This window comes from Phyllobates terribilis, unplaced genomic scaffold, assembly GCF_046119375.1.
Source record: "Phyllobates terribilis strain yellow unplaced genomic scaffold, ASM4611937v1 Scaffold_5__5_contigs__length_657084704, whole genome shotgun sequence".
Taxonomy (NCBI): Eukaryota; Metazoa; Chordata; class Amphibia; order Anura; family Dendrobatidae; genus Phyllobates; species Phyllobates terribilis.
The window spans coordinates 652,509,891-652,526,970 of NW_027362765.1; the positions used below are offsets into that span (position 1 = coordinate 652,509,891).

General features: G+C 44.1%; 8 non-coding genes and 1 pseudogene across 8 annotated transcripts; all 9 read right to left on the minus strand.

The window, feature by feature from the left end:
• Window positions 1–581: 581 nt before the first annotated feature.
• Window positions 582–772, minus strand: LOC141274765 (U2 spliceosomal RNA). The gene has a single exon (XR_012323032.1). It is a non-coding gene; the product is annotated as a U2 spliceosomal RNA (small nuclear RNA).
• A 1,115-nt stretch (window positions 773–1,887) lies between these two features.
• Window positions 1,888–2,071, minus strand: LOC141150653 (U2 spliceosomal RNA). Its single transcript, XR_012246796.1, has one exon. It is a non-coding gene; the product is annotated as a U2 spliceosomal RNA (small nuclear RNA).
• A 799-nt stretch (window positions 2,072–2,870) lies between these two features.
• On the minus strand, window positions 2,871–2,962 carry LOC141151248 (U2 spliceosomal RNA; annotated as a pseudogene).
• A 1,115-nt stretch (window positions 2,963–4,077) lies between these two features.
• On the minus strand, window positions 4,078–4,268 carry LOC141274768 (U2 spliceosomal RNA). The gene has a single exon (XR_012323034.1). It is a non-coding gene; the product is annotated as a U2 spliceosomal RNA (small nuclear RNA).
• Window positions 4,269–5,382: 1,114 nt separating this feature from the next.
• On the minus strand, window positions 5,383–5,573 carry LOC141274769 (U2 spliceosomal RNA). Its single transcript, XR_012323035.1, has one exon. It is a non-coding gene; the product is annotated as a U2 spliceosomal RNA (small nuclear RNA).
• A 1,115-nt stretch (window positions 5,574–6,688) lies between these two features.
• Window positions 6,689–6,879, minus strand: LOC141274770 (U2 spliceosomal RNA). The gene has a single exon (XR_012323036.1). It is a non-coding gene; the product is annotated as a U2 spliceosomal RNA (small nuclear RNA).
• A 1,112-nt stretch (window positions 6,880–7,991) lies between these two features.
• Window positions 7,992–8,182, minus strand: LOC141274771 (U2 spliceosomal RNA). Its single transcript, XR_012323037.1, has one exon. It is a non-coding gene; the product is annotated as a U2 spliceosomal RNA (small nuclear RNA).
• A 1,115-nt stretch (window positions 8,183–9,297) lies between these two features.
• LOC141149596 (U2 spliceosomal RNA) lies at window positions 9,298–9,488 on the minus strand. The gene has a single exon (XR_012245888.1). It is a non-coding gene; the product is annotated as a U2 spliceosomal RNA (small nuclear RNA).
• Window positions 9,489–10,600: 1,112 nt separating this feature from the next.
• On the minus strand, window positions 10,601–10,789 carry LOC141150472 (U2 spliceosomal RNA). Its single transcript, XR_012246665.1, has one exon. It is a non-coding gene; the product is annotated as a U2 spliceosomal RNA (small nuclear RNA).
• Between the last annotated feature and the right edge of the window lie 6,291 nt (window positions 10,790–17,080).

Here is a 17,080-nt window from a genome sequence, read left to right on the forward strand (position 1 = left end):
ACTAATCAACCAAACTTTTTGGGTTGGGTTCTCTTTTATAGTCTGCAGGCATTAAATGAAAGAAGTCAGTGTTCCAGCAGAAGGAGACAACGTTTCAGAAAAGGCATTGTAGCAAACCAAAAAAGAAATTTTAAGCGCAGCAGAGTAACCAGCGCACATACCTGTTAGCTCAGGTGAGTTTAAAAGGCTGCTGTTGATAACAAGGGCATTTGCTAAATAGATGGTGTGTGTGCAACAATATACTGAAAGGTCAATTATATTGTGCAGCTTATCTCACCACCTGTAGTTATTTAGGTGAAAGCTCCAAAATGCTTGCCTAATATGTCTGTTTATCCAAAAGGAAGTAAAAAGGGAGAGCTAGAAAGATAGCATTGCATCACATTACATGGCAATGCAATGCACAGTTGCTGAAGTTGAACCAAAATGAGCTTGTAATCTGGCTTCTGCAACTTTGAACATGAAAAATCCAATGAGGAGAAGAAAAGCAAAGCCAAAGAGTCCATCCCAAAATCCGACAAACAAGCAAAATGAACAAAAAACATTGAATTCAATTCTTTCTGATTTTAGAAACTGCATTAAAGAAGGGGTGCACCGGTCCTGGAGATACTGCAATACCAGGTCAATGCGTGGAGTGGACAGAGCAAGCTCTTTTTCCATCTCCCTGTTCTAAAAATCCATTTAATATATGGTCCCCAGATAGGGGACGTATCAGATATTAAACTGATAAGAACAGATACTACACTTGATCTTAGCCAAAAGGCCGAGAAGCGATAACCAGAATTGGTTTCAAACTACGGAGCCACCCAAGGATCCTGAAAAGTCCATTTGTGGAGATGAGCTCCTGGACTCCCGTTAAGAAGACATGTTGTCAACCTCTAGATCCCTTACATGCCTGCACTTTTCGGCTTGCTGCTGCTGCAATCCACGCGTTTTAGATCTGCATAACTCCACCTCTTTAAACACAGCACCTTCACCCCCTGCTGTTCCCACCCGCCTCAACACCGTTGGAAGGGAGGAGAACCAATTAAGGCGGGGGGTGGGGTGGAACGAGCAGCTGTCTACCCTTAGCAGGAGGGCTCCTGATTACATACCTCTCCTGCTGCTGCTGCTGCTGGCTGTCCAGCAGCAGACTGAAGGTGGCTGCTGCTGTGCACAGGTATATAAAGGCTCAGAGCCTATTATGACACGCGCAGCCAGCGTTCCATTGCCACATTCCATCTACTGCAGGCAGGATACCTGGCTGGCTGAATGTCGCTGAGAAGCTCACAGAGACCGCCATAAGCAACAGTTTAACAGAATGCCACAGACTAATCAACCAAACTTTTTGGGTTGGGTTCTCTTTTATAGTCTGCAGGCATTAAATGAAAGAAGTCAGTGTTCCAGCAGAAGGAGACAACGTTTCAGAAAAGGCATTGTAGCAAACCAAAAAAGAAATTTTAAGCGCAGCAGAGTAACCAGCGCACATACCTGTTAGCTCAGGTGAGTTTAAAAGGCTGCTGTTGATAACAAGGGCATTTGCTAAATAGATGGTGTGTGTGCAACAATATACTGAAAGGTCAATTATATTGTGCAGCTTATCTCACCACCTGTAGTTATTTAGGTGAAAGCTCCAAAATGCTTGCCTAATATGTCTGTTTATCCAAAAGGAAGTAAAAAGGGAGAGCTAGAAAGATAGCATTGCATCACATTACATGGCAATGCAATGCACAGTTGCTGAAGTTGAACCAAAATGAGCTTGTAATCTGGCTTCTGCAACTTTGAACATGAAAAATCCAATGAGGAGAAGAAAAGCAAAGCCAAAGAGTCCATCCCAAAATCCGACAAACAAGCAAAATGAACAAAAAACATTGAATTCAATTCTTTCTGATTTTAGAAACTGCATTAAAGAAGGGGTGCACCGGTCCTGGAGATACTGCAATACCAGGTCAATGCGTGGAGTGGACAGAGCAAGCTCTTTTTCCATCTCCCTGTTCTAAAAATCCATTTAATATATGGTCCCCAGATAGGGGACGTATCAGATATTAAACTGATAAGAACAGATTTTTTTTTTTTTTTTTATCGAAAGCCCGAATTCGTGTACAAAACCCGAGTGCGCTTAAAAAAGTGACAAGTGCCACAAAAAAAGTGCACTAGGATGCTGGTCTTCTTGAAACCCTCTCCAAAAGGAGAAGGGTCCCCCAAACCATTCCCCGTCCCTCCGAGCCAGAAGGCCACAGCGAGGAACAGGGACAAATAGCCACCTCCAGCCGGAGCCAGAGGCGACCCAATCTTACCCCCAATACCTGCCCGAGTTCTCACCCGAGCAAGGCACTGGGAGCCAAAGACTGTGCTCCCCTCCCGGAAGAGGGGAGCCAACAACGCTCTCCTCCCGAAAGAGGAGAGCCAGGGGGGTTCAGGGGGGAGCGGAACCTGATGGCCACACACTCCCCCCCTAGACCTGCCAAGAGAGGAACCCGTAAGGGAACCGCATCCCGACAAAATCCTACTAAGGACGTGGACACACGTGAAAAAGTGGACACACAGTGACAAAAAAAAAATTAAATAAATAGTGAAGGTTTCACAGTATAATACTGCCCGGACCTTCGACCGGGAATTGAAAAATTCCCCATCCTAAGGCCAGAAGGCCCGGAATAAGGGTGTGTGTTAAGAAAGAAATATTGAAGTGCTAGTGCAAATGTGCCATAAACTCAAGTGGGGTTCCCAATCCCAGTGAGTTAAGGCACCCCAGGGTCACCACTCCTGGGGCACTTCACACTTCGGGCTTTCGATCTTCCCCGGCCCAATGGCGTCGATCCTGGGGGGCCATGCTTTCCACCAGATGACTATATTAGCCACCTGGCGTACTAACAAGCGCCTAAACCCCAGTGTGCATAATGTATCAATCTACTAGGGCGGCCAACATCCAAAACCGCCTTTTCGAAAGATACTACACTTGATCTTAGCCAAAAGGCCGAGAAGCGATAACCAGAATTGGTTTCAAACTACGGAGCCACCCAAGGATCCTGAAAAGTCCATTTGTGGAGATGAGCTCCTGGACTCCCGTTAAGAAGACATGTTGTCAACCTCTAGATCCCTTACATGCCTGCACTTTTCGGCTTGCTGCTGCTGCAATCCACGCGTTTTAGATCTGCATAACTCCACCTCTTTAAACACAGCACCTTCACCCCCTGCTGTTCCCACCCGCCTCAACACCGTTGGAAGGGAGGAGAACCAATTAAGGCGGGGGGTGGGGTGGAACGAGCAGCTGTCTACCCTTAGCAGGAGGGCTCCTGATTACATACCTCTCCTGCTGCTGCTGCTGCTGGCTGTCCAGCAGCAGACTGAAGGTGGCTGCTGCTGTGCACAGGTATATAAAGGCTCAGAGCCTATTATGACACGCGCAGCCAGCGTTCCATTGCCACATTCCATCTACTGCAGGCAGGATACCTGGCTGGCTGAATGTCGCTGAGAAGCTCACAGAGACCGCCATAAGCAACAGTTTAACAGAATGCCACAGACTAATCAACCAAACTTTTTGGGTTGGGTTCTCTTTTATAGTCTGCAGGCATTAAATGAAAGAAGTCAGTGTTCCAGCAGAAGGAGACAACGTTTCAGAAAAGGCATTGTAGCAAACCAAAAAAGAAATTTTAAGCGCAGCAGAGTAACCAGCGCACATACCTGTTAGCTCAGGTGAGTTTAAAAGGCTGCTGTTGATAACAAGGGCATTTGCTAAATAGATGGTGTGTGTGCAACAATATACTGAAAGGTCAATTATATTGTGCAGCTTATCTCACCACCTGTAGTTATTTAGGTGAAAGCTCCAAAATGCTTGCCTAATATGTCTGTTTATCCAAAAGGAAGTAAAAAGGGAGAGCTAGAAAGATAGCATTGCATCACATTACATGGCAATGCAATGCACAGTTGCTGAAGTTGAACCAAAATGAGCTTGTAATCTGGCTTCTGCAACTTTGAACATGAAAAATCCAATGAGGAGAAGAAAAGCAAAGCCAAAGAGTCCATCCCAAAATCCGACAAACAAGCAAAATGAACAAAAAACATTGAATTCAATTCTTTCTGATTTTAGAAACTGCATTAAAGAAGGGGTGCACCGGTCCTGGAGATACTGCAATACCAGGTCAATGCGTGGAGTGGACAGAGCAAGCTCTTTTTCCATCTCCCTGTTCTAAAAATCCATTTAATATATGGTCCCCAGATAGGGGACGTATCAGATATTAAACTGATAAGAACAGATACTACACTTGATCTTAGCCAAAAGGCCGAGAAGCGATAACCAGAATTGGTTTCAAACTACGGAGCCACCCAAGGATCCTGAAAAGTCCATTTGTGGAGATGAGCTCCTGGACTCCCGTTAAGAAGACATGTTGTCAACCTCTAGATCCCTTACATGCCTGCACTTTTCGGCTTGCTGCTGCTGCAATCCACGCGTTTTAGATCTGCATAACTCCACCTCTTTAAACACAGCACCTTCACCCCCTGCTGTCCCACCCGCCTCAACACCGTTGGAAGGGAGGAGAACCAATTAAGGCGGGGGGTGGGGTGGAACGAGCAGCTGTCTACCCTTAGCAGGAGGGCTCCTGATTACATACCTCTCCTGCTGCTGCTGCTGCTGGCTGTCCAGCAGCAGACTGAAGGTGGCTGCTGCTGTGCACAGGTATATAAAGGCTCAGAGCCTATTATGACACGCGCAGCCAGCGTTCCATTGCCACATTCCATCTACTGCAGGCAGGATACCTGGCTGGCTGAATGTCGCTGAGAAGCTCACAGAGACCGCCATAAGCAACAGTTTAACAGAATGCCACAGACTAATCAACCAAACTTTTTGGGTTGGGTTCTCTTTTATAGTCTGCAGGCATTAAATGAAAGAAGTCAGTGTTCCAGCAGAAGGAGACAACGTTTCAGAAAAGGCATTGTAGCAAACCAAAAAAGAAATTTTAAGCGCAGCAGAGTAACCAGCGCACATACCTGTTAGCTCAGGTGAGTTTAAAAGGCTGCTGTTGATAACAAGGGCATTTGCTAAATAGATGGTGTGTGTGCAACAATATACTGAAAGGTCAATTATATTGTGCAGCTTATCTCACCACCTGTAGTTATTTAGGTGAAAGCTCCAAAATGCTTGCCTAATATGTCTGTTTATCCAAAAGGAAGTAAAAAGGGAGAGCTAGAAAGATAGCATTGCATCACATTACATGGCAATGCAATGCACAGTTGCTGAAGTTGAACCAAAATGAGCTTGTAATCTGGCTTCTGCAACTTTGAACATGAAAAATCCAATGAGGAGAAGAAAAGCAAAGCCAAAGAGTCCATCCCAAAATCCGACAAACAAGCAAAATGAACAAAAAACATTGAATTCAATTCTTTCTGATTTTAGAAACTGCATTAAAGAAGGGGTGCACCGGTCCTGGAGATACTGCAATACCAGGTCAATGCGTGGAGTGGACAGAGCAAGCTCTTTTTCCATCTCCCTGTTCTAAAAATCCATTTAATATATGGTCCCCAGATAGGGGACGTATCAGATATTAAACTGATAAGAACAGATACTACACTTGATCTTAGCCAAAAGGCCGAGAAGCGATAACCAGAATTGGTTTCAAACTACGGAGCCACCCAAGGATCCTGAAAAGTCCATTTGTGGAGATGAGCTCCTGGACTCCCGTTAAGAAGACATGTTGTCAACCTCTAGATCCCTTACATGCCTGCACTTTTCGGCTTGCTGCTGCTGCAATCCACGCGTTTTAGATCTGCATAACTCCACCTCTTTAAACACAGCACCTTCACCCCCTGCTGTTCCCACCCGCCTCAACACCGTTGGAAGGGAGGAGAACCAATTAAGGCGGGGGGTGGGGTGGAACGAGCAGCTGTCTACCCTTAGCAGGAGGGCTCCTGATTACATACCTCTCCTGCTGCTGCTGCTGCTGGCTGTCCAGCAGCAGACTGAAGGTGGCTGCTGCTGTGCACAGGTATATAAAGGCTCAGAGCCTATTATGACACGCGCAGCCAGCGTTCCATTGCCACATTCCATCTACTGCAGGCAGGATACCTGGCTGGCTGAATGTCGCTGAGAAGCTCACAGAGACCGCCATAAGCAACAGTTTAACAGAATGCCACAGACTAATCAACCAAACTTTTTGGGTTGGGTTCTCTTTTATAGTCTGCAGGCATTAAATGAAAGAAGTCAGTGTTCCAGCAGAAGGAGACAACGTTTCAGAAAAGGCATTGTAGCAAACCAAAAAAGAAATTTTAAGCGCAGCAGAGTAACCAGCGCACATACCTGTTAGCTCAGGTGAGTTTAAAAGGCTGCTGTTGATAACAAGGGCATTTGCTAAATAGATGGTGTGTGTGCAACAATATACTGAAAGGTCAATTATATTGTGCAGCTTATCTCACCACCTGTAGTTATTTAGGTGAAAGCTCCAAAATGCTTGCCTAATATGTCTGTTTATCCAAAAGGAAGTAAAAAGGGAGAGCTAGAAAGATAGCATTGCATCACATTACATGGCAATGCAATGCACAGTTGCTGAAGTTGAACCAAAATGAGCTTGTAATCTGGCTTCTGCAACTTTGAACATGAAAAATCCAATGAGGAGAAGAAAAGCAAAGCCAAAGAGTCCATCCCAAAATCCGACAAACAAGCAAAATGAACAAAAAACATTGAATTCAATTCTTTCTGATTTTAGAAACTGCATTAAAGAAGGGGTGCACCGGTCCTGGAGATACTGCAATACCAGGTCAATGCGTGGAGTGGACAGAGCAAGCTCTTTTTCCATCTCCCTGTTCTAAAAATCCATTTAATATATGGTCCCCAGATAGGGGACGTATCAGATATTAAACTGATAAGAACAGATACTACACTTGATCTTAGCCAAAAGGCCGAGAAGCGATAACCAGAATTGGTTTCAAACTACGGAGCCACCCAAGGATCCTGAAAAGTCCATTTGTGGAGATGAGCTCCTGGACTCCCGTTAAGAAGACATGTTGTCAACCTCTAGATCCCTTACATGCCTGCACTTTTCGGCTTGCTGCTGCTGCAATCCACGCGTTTTAGATCTGCATAACTCCACCTCTTTAAACACAGCACCTTCACCCCCTGCTGTTCCCACCCGCCTCAACACCGTTGGAAGGGAGGAGAACCAATTAAGGCGGGGGGTGGGGTGGAACGAGCAGCTGTCTACCCTTAGCAGGAGGGCTCCTGATTACATACCTCTCCTGCTGCTGCTGCTGGCTGTCCAGCAGCAGACTGAAGGTGGCTGCTGCTGTGCACAGGTATATAGAGGCTCAGAGCCTATTATGACACGCGCAGCCAGCGTTCCATTGCCACATTCCATCTACTGCAGGCAGGATACCTGGCTGGCTGAATGTCGCTGAGAAGCTCACAGAGACCGCCATAAGCAACAGTTTAACAGAATGCCACAGACTAATCAACCAAACTTTTTGGGTTGGGTTCTCTTTTATAGTCTGCAGGCATTAAATGAAAGAAGTCAGTGTTCCAGCAGAAGGAGACAACGTTTCAGAAAAGGCATTGTAGCAAACCAAAAAAGAAATTTTAAGCGCAGCAGAGTAACCAGCGCACATACCTGTTAGCTCAGGTGAGTTTAAAAGGCTGCTGTTGATAACAAGGGCATTTGCTAAATAGGTGGTGTGTGTGCAACAATATACTGAAAGGTCAATTATATTGTGCAGCTTATCTCACCACCTGTAGTTATTTAGGTGAAAGCTCCAAAATGCTTGCCTAATATGTCTGTTTATCCAAAAGGAAGTAAAAAGGGAGAGCTAGAAAGATAGCATTGCATCACATTACATGGCAATGCAATGCACAGTTGCTGAAGTTGAACCAAAATGAGCTTGTAATCTGGCTTCTGCAACTTTGAACATGAAAAATCCAATGAGGAGAAGAAAAGCAAAGCCAAAGAGTCCATCCCAAAATCCGACAAACAAGCAAAATGAACAAAAAACATTGAATTCAATTCTTTCTGATTTTAGAAACTGCATTAAAGAAGGGGTGCACCGGTCCTGGAGATACTGCAATACCAGGTCAATGCGTGGAGTGGACAGAGCAAGCTCTTTTTCCATCTCCCTGTTCTAAAAATCCATTTAATATATGGTCCCCAGATAGGGGACGTATCAGATATTAAACTGATAAGAACAGATACTACACTTGATCTTAGCCAAAAGGCCGAGAAGCGATAACCAGAATTGGTTTCAAACTACGGAGCCACCCAAGGATCCTGAAAAGTCCATTTGTGGAGATGAGCTCCTGGACTCCCGTTAAGAAGACATGTTGTCAACCTCTAGATCCCTTACATGCCTGCACTTTTCGGCTTGCTGCTGCTGCAATCCACGCGTTTTAGATCTGCATAACTCCACCTCTTTAAACACAGCACCTTCACCCCCTGCTGTTCCCACCCGCCTCAACACCGTTGGAAGGGAGGAGAACCAATTAAGGCGGGGGGTGGGGTGGAACGAGCAGCTGTCTACCCTTAGCAGGAGGGCTCCTGATTACATACCTCTCCTGCTGCTGCTGCTGCTGGCTGTCCAGCAGCAGACTGAAGGTGGCTGCTGCTGTGCACAGGTATATAAAGGCTCAGAGCCTATTATGACACGCGCAGCCAGCGTTCCATTGCCACATTCCATCTACTGCAGGCAGGATACCTGGCTGGCTGAATGTCGCTGAGAAGCTCACAGAGACCGCCATAAGCAACAGTTTAACAGAATGCCACAGACTAATCAACCAAACTTTTTGGGTTGGGTTCTCTTTTATAGTCTGCAGGCATTAAATGAAAGAAGTCAGTGTTCCAGCAGAAGGAGACAACGTTTCAGAAAAGGCATTGTAGCAAACCAAAAAAGAAATTTTAAGCGCAGCAGAGTAACCAGCGCACATACCTGTTAGCTCAGGTGAGTTTAAAAGGCTGCTGTTGATAACAAGGGCATTTGCTAAATAGATGGTGTGTGTGCAACAATATACTGAAAGGTCAATTATATTGTGCAGCTTATCTCACCACCTGTAGTTATTTAGGTGAAAGCTCCAAAATGCTTGCCTAATATGTCTGTTTATCCAAAAGGAAGTAAAAAGGGAGAGCTAGAAAGATAGCATTGCATCACATTACATGGCAATGCAATGCACAGTTGCTGAAGTTGAACCAAAATGAGCTTGTAATCTGGCTTCTGCAACTTTGAACATGAAAAATCCAATGAGGAGAAGAAAAGCAAAGCCAAAGAGTCCATCCCAAAATCCGACAAACAAGCAAAATGAACAAAAAACATTGAATTCAATTCTTTCTGATTTTAGAAACTGCATTAAAGAAGGGGTGCACCGGTCCTGGAGATACTGCAATACCAGGTCAATGCGTGGAGTGGACAGAGCAAGCTCTTTTTCCATCTCCCTGTTCTAAAAATCCATTTAATATATGGTCCCCAGATAGAGGACGTATCAGATATTAAACTGATAAGAACAGATACTACACTTGATCTTAGCCAAAAGGCCGAGAAGCGATAACCAGAATTGGTTTCAAACTACGGAGCCACCCAAGGATCCTGAAAAGTCCATTTGTGGAGATGAGCTCCTGGACTCCCGTTAAGAAGACATGTTGTCAACCTCTAGATCCCTTACATGCCTGCACTTTTCGGCTTGCTGCTGCTGCAATCCACGCGTTTTAGATCTGCATAACTCCACCTCTTTAAACACAGCACCTTCACCCCCTGCTGTTCCCACCCGCCTCAACACCGTTGGAAGGGAGGAGAACCAATTAAGGCGGGGGGTGGGGTGGAACGAGCAGCTGTCTACCCTTAGCAGGAGGGCTCCTGATTACATACCTCTCCTGCTGCTGCTGCTGGCTGTCCAGCAGCAGACTGAAGGTGGCTGCTGCTGTGCACAGGTATATAAAGGCTCAGAGCCTATTATGACACGCGCAGCCAGCGTTCCATTGCCACATTCCATCTACTGCAGGCAGGATACCTGGCTGGCTGAATGTCGCTGAGAAGCTCACAGAGACCGCCATAAGCAACAGTTTAACAGAATGCCACAGACTAATCAACCAAACTTTTTGGGTTGGGTTCTCTTTTATAGTCTGCAGGCATTAAATGAAAGAAGTCAGTGTTCCAGCAGAAGGAGACAACGTTTCAGAAAAGGCATTGTAGCAAACCAAAAAAGAAATTTTAAGCGCAGCAGAGTAACCAGCGCACATACCTGTTAGCTCAGGTGAGTTTAAAAGGCTGCTGTTGATAACAAGGGCATTTGCTAAATAGATGGTGTGTGTGCAACAATATACTGAAAGGTCAATTATATTGTGCAGCTTATCTCACCACCTGTAGTTATTTAGGTGAAAGCTCCAAAATGCTTGCCTAATATGTCTGTTTATCCAAAAGGAAGTAAAAAGGGAGAGCTAGAAAGATAGCATTGCATCACATTACATGGCAATGCAATGCACAGTTGCTGAAGTTGAACCAAAATGAGCTTGTAATCTGGCTTCTGCAACTTTGAACATGAAAAATCCAATGAGGAGAAGAAAAGCAAAGCCAAAGAGTCCATCCCAAAATCCGACAAACAAGCAAAATGAACAAAAAACATTGAATTCAATTCTTTCTGATTTTAGAAACTGCATTAAAGAAGGGGTGCACCGGTCCTGGAGATACTGCAATACCAGGTCAATGCGTGGAGTGGACAGAGCAAGCTCTTTTTCCATCTCCCTGTTCTAAAAATCCATTTAATATATGGTCCCCAGATAGGGGACGTATCAGATATTAAACTGATAAGAACAGATAAGGTTTCAACGCAATTTTATTGATTCAAAAGTATATTTACAAAGGTTTTAAAAAAGAACATTTATAACATTACAATAAAATGATAAAACATGATAATAATCAATTCAAGTTTTTTGTAAAAACACAATTTACCATAATAAAACCATTGTAACAATTAAGAAAATCATAATTACAGATGTACTTGGGTTTATTTAATTACCACTAATTGTGTTCCATAATTGTACACACCACATAGAAGCCGCTTCTTTTGCTCCATACAGTTTTTTATCTCTGAGATAGTAAATATACATTTCACTTAAAGCAATTTTTATACAGTCTGTTGAATCAATATGATCATGTTTGAAGAGTAAAATATTTCTAACTTTCCACATGGCATTTTTAAAACAATTAATAATAATCCAGGCAACTCGGAATTGTTTAAAATTTGGACACTTAAAAAGACCATAAAAGACATAAAAGTGATTAAAATCTTTCAGGCCACATGCCCATTTTAAAAGTGGGCCTACCTTTCTCCAAACCTCCTGTGCAAAATGACAATTCCAAAAGAGATGCAATACAGACTCACTTTTCCCGCATATATCTCTTGGACATTTGGCTCTCGCCACCAGCCCCCGCCTATGTTGAAACTCACGGGTAGGGAGGCACTGGTGGACGATAGCCCAGGCAAGGTCCTTGTGTACATTTGCAAGATATTTCCCGTACACATTTCGCCACACCGTTTTGGACCTTGCCTGTGAAAAATTGGAGACAGGAATTGTGTCCTCAGAGTGTCTGCAAGCAATAGATACCTTCCTTTGGTCCCCCAATATATCAGGCTCCAATTCCTGGAGACCTAAAAGTCTGACCGTTTTCTCAAGTATCACATACTGTTTAGGTGGGCACAGGAGCACAGGAGAACTTAAAGGTAGGCTAAACCACCTTTTAAAAATCATTCCTGCTGCATATTTTAAAAAATAACTAAAAATGCCATCAGATTTAAAAACCTTAAAACAGAAGCAGAAATACTTTATATGGAAAAAGGTAAAAAAATTGGGTACATCTTTACCTCCATTAGATTTACATTTGTACATCAGATCTCTTTTTAACTTTTCCATTTTTGAACCCCATAAAAACATAAAAACAATTCTTGTTACTTTCTTGATTTGTAAATTGGAAGGGGGAAACACCATTGCAACATACAACATAATGGGAATTAAAACAGCTTTAATAATTAAAATTTTACCTTCCATACTAAGGTTCCTTAAATTCCACAATGAGATCTTTTTTTCTATTTTATCCATTGCAGAGTCCCAGTTAGGGTCCCCCTCATTGGCTTGGTTAAAAATAATTCCTAAAATTTTTATGTGATTTTTCTGTATCACTATCCCAGGGGTCAAAGAGGAGTCCCATCCCCCCACATTAAAACAGTCACATTTATCTATATTTAATTTAAAACCTGAGGCTTCACAGAAAAATTGTGTGTTTCTCAATACCCTCCTCAGAGATGTGGAATCTGGACATAGTATGGTAACATCATCCATGTAACTTAGGGCTTTAAGTTGCATACCCCTACTCCCGGGAATAGGTACCCCTTTAATTACTTTATCTTTTCTCAGTATGGTTAATAGTGGTTCCATAACACAGATAAAGAGCAGTGGTGAGAGAGGGCACCCTTGTTTCACCCCTGATAATAGAGGAACCCCCTTCGTTAAAAACCCATTTACAGAAATTTGACTAAAACAAGAATGATATAAAAGCATAATGCGGGTTAAAATTTTTTTAAGAACCATAAAAAGAAATTCATGCGATACCCTGTCAAAAGCTTTTTCAAAGTCTAAGGATAAAATAGCAAGGTTTTGACTTCTCTCTTTTGAATAGCATATGGTATCCCTAATTATGTTGAGGGACTCAGCTATGGTTCTTCCGGGAACACCACATACCTGGTTAGGGTGAATTAATTTGGCTATAAAGGGTTTTAAACGGACTGCAATAAGTTTAGCTAAAATTTTATAATCAAGGTTTAAAAGCGTAATAGGCCGCCAGTTTTTAAGTTGGCTCCTATCCCCTTTTTTATATATTAAAGATACCAGACCTCTCCTCCAAGATGGGGGTAATTTATTAGTATTAAAAGCTTCTTTAAACAATAAAAACATATCGTTCTTTAAAATTCCCCAAAAAGTCAGATAAAACTCAATCGGTAGACCGTCTTCCCCAGGGGCTTTCCCACTGGAGAAACTTTTAAAAATCTGTAAAAGTTCCTCACTGGTGAGATCCCTAGATAAAATACCCTGGTCTAAAATATCTAACTTAAAATCAAGGGAATTAATAGCATACTCTAAAAAGGATGGATCTATAACTTTAGTGTTAAAAAGAAGTTGATAAAAATTAAAAGCTTTTCCTAACATACCCTTAATATAATTTTCACCTTCAAGATTTAGGACTGCGTCCCTCCTCCCCATTACCTTTTTGAAGAAGAATCGGGAGCATTTCTCTCCTTCCTCCAGGTGCTGTACATGGGAGTTAAAAATTATTTGTTTTCCTTTTTCATTAAGAGCATTTTTTATTTCAGACTTAAGATTTGCAATATCATCATCCACATCAATACCAACTTCTTTTAGTTTAAAGAGTACTTGTAATCTCATATTAAAAACATAAAACCACTGCTTTTTCTTTTTTGCTTTCATTTTCCCTGCCTTAATAAAAAATAATTTAATCTTAGGTTTAATGCTCTCCCACCAATCCAGCATCGAGGCGCGGGGGTCTCTCTTTGATTGCCAGCACTGGTAGGCCTGCACAAACCTCTTTTGAATATCAATATCCTCTAGGAGAGTTGTATTTAATCTCCATGGGCCTCTTGAGGTATTTTGTTCCCCTGCTAACTCTAAAAACACAGATAAAACTTTATGATCAGAGAATAAATTAGATAAAAGAAAACATTTACAAGGTTTAAAGGCAGTAGAAGCAAATATGAAATCAATTCTAGAAGAAACTCTTCCATTGGACCATGTAACACCTGGATCCGCCGGCAAGAGTTCCTTCCAGCAGTCCTGTAATCTAAAATCATCAATTAAACTTTTCAACAAATAGGAGGTACGGTCTTTACGATTCACATCCCCACCCTGCCGGGATTCCCCATCACGTAAACAATTAAAATCTCCTCCCACTAGCAGGGGGGTTGACCCAACACAAAATAATGGCAATATTTCAAGTAAATCCGCCCTTTCCTGCTTCCCAGGAGGAGCGTACACATTTAATAAACGTAAAGAAAGTCCATTAAAAACAAGATGTATTAAAATAGCTCTGCCAGGTATAATTTCAGTCACAGATTGAATGATGGTAGAATGTCCACGGCAAAGTAGTCCAACTCCGGCAGCACGACAGTCATTAGCACCGGACCACACAGAAGCGCCCAGTTTCCAGTCTTCTTTTAAGTCCTTATAATTTAAATTACTCTGTATACCACATTCTTGAAGAAAGCAGAAATCAAAGTCCAATGTCTCTAAATAAGAAAATAAAGCAGCCCTACGTGTAGGGCTCTTTAGGGACCTCGCATTTAGTGAGGAGATTTTAAGAGGAACAGACATTAAGAAGAATCAGGATCTGAAGATGGGAAGAAGTCAATACACGGCACCTCCTCCTCCGCATCTCCAGGGGTCAGGATTTGTTTAATATTACCGGGATCTGAAGCAGGCAAAAAGGCATCATCCACTTTTGACTCCTCATCTGGACCTCGACATCCGTGTTTTCTTTGGATATCAGGTTGCTTTACGTCCTCCCGTTGCCTTTTCAGAGGCTGGGAGCTGTCCATCTTTTCCAAGTCATGTGCATCTGCAGTCCTCATGGCGGTCTGGTCTATGGAACGGGTGTCATCCCTCTGGGTCATCTTGTCCTCTGGTCTGGTCACGGAACTACTGCGACTTCTGGTTCGAGGACCAGGGCTCGACTGGGTCTTAGCCGGGTCCTTTTTACTTCGCGCCCTAGAGGTCTCTCTATCCGACACACTGGTTGATCGATTAAGGAGCGTACCCTTTTTGCCCTTACCCAAGATCACCGATGATGGTGTGGCGAATCTGGGTGCTTGCTTAATCGGGGTACTAGAGGTCTCCTCAGTTCCACATAATGCCGGTGGTGCATTCATGCTGGATGAGGACCCTTCCTCTTGACTCTGAGATACGGCAACATCTAGAGCCAGAACATCGATCAATTCCACAGAGAGCGAACCCTCGGTTAATCTTATGGAACCCCTACGACCGTCCTTCTGTGGAACTACCAGCGGGCCCTCTGGCGGAGCCGTTGAAGGATTTGTTCCGGACCCGTCAGCGTGCGCCAACCCAGGTCCAGGGGCAGGTGTAGTAATACTCCCTCCGAAGTATTCTTGGATAGTCAGTTGACCTGACTTAAACATGTCATATGTTTTTGACTTTTTGCTCGGACAATTCCTGAAGGCGTGACCTGCCTTCCCACATAGGTTACATACGATCTCAGAGTCACACGTAGCGGAGGTGTGCCCACTCTTACCGCACTTGTTGCAAAAGACTACATGAGCCCTTGTACAATTTTCTCGTGTATGCCCATATTCATGACAATTCCGGCATTGAAGGGGCATTCCTGGGTAGCGTAGGAATCCCCTGACATTACCAATGGCAAAATTAGCAGGCGGGTGGTGAAGACCACCAATGCCGCTCTGATCTGGATGGAACTTCACCAGGTATTTCCTCTTCCCATTCCAGAAGCGCTGGGAGTTGAGGATATCATGTGAGAAGCGCACTGACTTGCAGTAACGCTTCAAAAAGGTTTCGATATCGCCCTCAGAGACGAATGGGCTGTACATGAAGATCACCAAGGGTACTTCCTCTTCACCGTACAGGAAGTCAAAGCTCAGCCCGTTCAGTCTCTCATCGTCCTTGTCCGCAACCATCAGTGCTGCATGGATATTATCACAGCATGATTTAGCCATAAAGGAAATGGTATATCGCCCACGGAATTCCTGATCGTAAAGACACAGGATCTTATCTCGCTCCAGGTGGAAGAACCCAAAAAGAATCTCATGCACGATGTACTGCAGATTCTTCTCATGGCGCTGGCATTCATCCACCATGATTCTAATGGACTGTCGCAGTGGAGTCTCCCCCACCGCAAATCCAAAAGAAAAAGGCATTTTCGGCCCTCAGGGACTAAGCCCTCCCCCAATAGTAACAAGGGAATGAATCCCACAAAAGCAGGAACAAACCCAAGACCGAGGGAGGGGTACCCCAAGAACTTACACAGCCCACTAAGCGATAAAGCTCAGCAAAGGAAAACGCCCTTATTTCCTCGGGTCGCCCCGAAGACAAGACGCGATCGCTCCCCGTTGTCCGGGGACTAAGCCGACCTGCCAATAGCTGCAAGGGGGTGAAGCTCCCTCCGTTAAGAGAGAGCGATCCCCCAAGGCCAACAAGTCGGGTACCCCAGGCACCTCCTAGCCGAGACCAAGGCAGCAACCGTTAGATCACTGCACCTGATCTTAGCCAAAAGGCCGAGAAGCGATAACCAGAATTGGTTTCAAACTACGGAGCCACCCAAGGATCCTGAAAAGTCCATTTGTGGAGATGAGCTCCTGGACTCCCGTTAAGAAGACATGTTGTCAACCTCTAGATCCCTTACATGCCTGCACTTTTCGGCTTGCTGCTGCTGCAATCCACGCGTTTTAGATCTGCATAACTCCACCTCTTTAAACACAGCACCTTCACCCCCTGCTGTTCCCACCCGCCTCAACACCGTTGGAAGGGAGGAGAACCAATTAAGGCGGGGGGTGGGGTGGAACGAGCAGCTGTCTACCCTTAGCAGGAGGGCTCCTGATTACATACCTCTCCTGCTGCTGCTGCTGCTGGCTGTCCAGCAGCAGACTGAAGGTGGCTGCTGCTGTGCACAGGTATATAAAGGCTCAGAGCCTATTATGACACGCGCAGCCAGCGTTCCATTGCCACATTCCATCTACTGCAGGCAGGATACCTGGCTGGCTGAATGTCGCTGAGAAGCTCACAGAGACCGCCATAAGCAACAGTTTAACAGAATGCCACAGACTAATCAACCAAACTTTTTGGGTTGGGTTCTCTTTTATAGTCTGCAGGCATTAAATGAAAGAAGTCAGTGTTCCAGCAGAAGGAGACAACGTTTCAGAAAAGGCATTGTAGCAAACCAAAAAAGAAATTTTAAGCGCAGCAGAGTAACCAGCACACATACCTGTTAGCTCAGGTGAGTTTAAAAGGCTGCTGTTGATAACAAGGGCATTTGCTAAATAGATGGTGTGTGTGCAACAATACACTGAAAGGTCAATTATATTGTGCAGCTTATCTCACCACCTGTA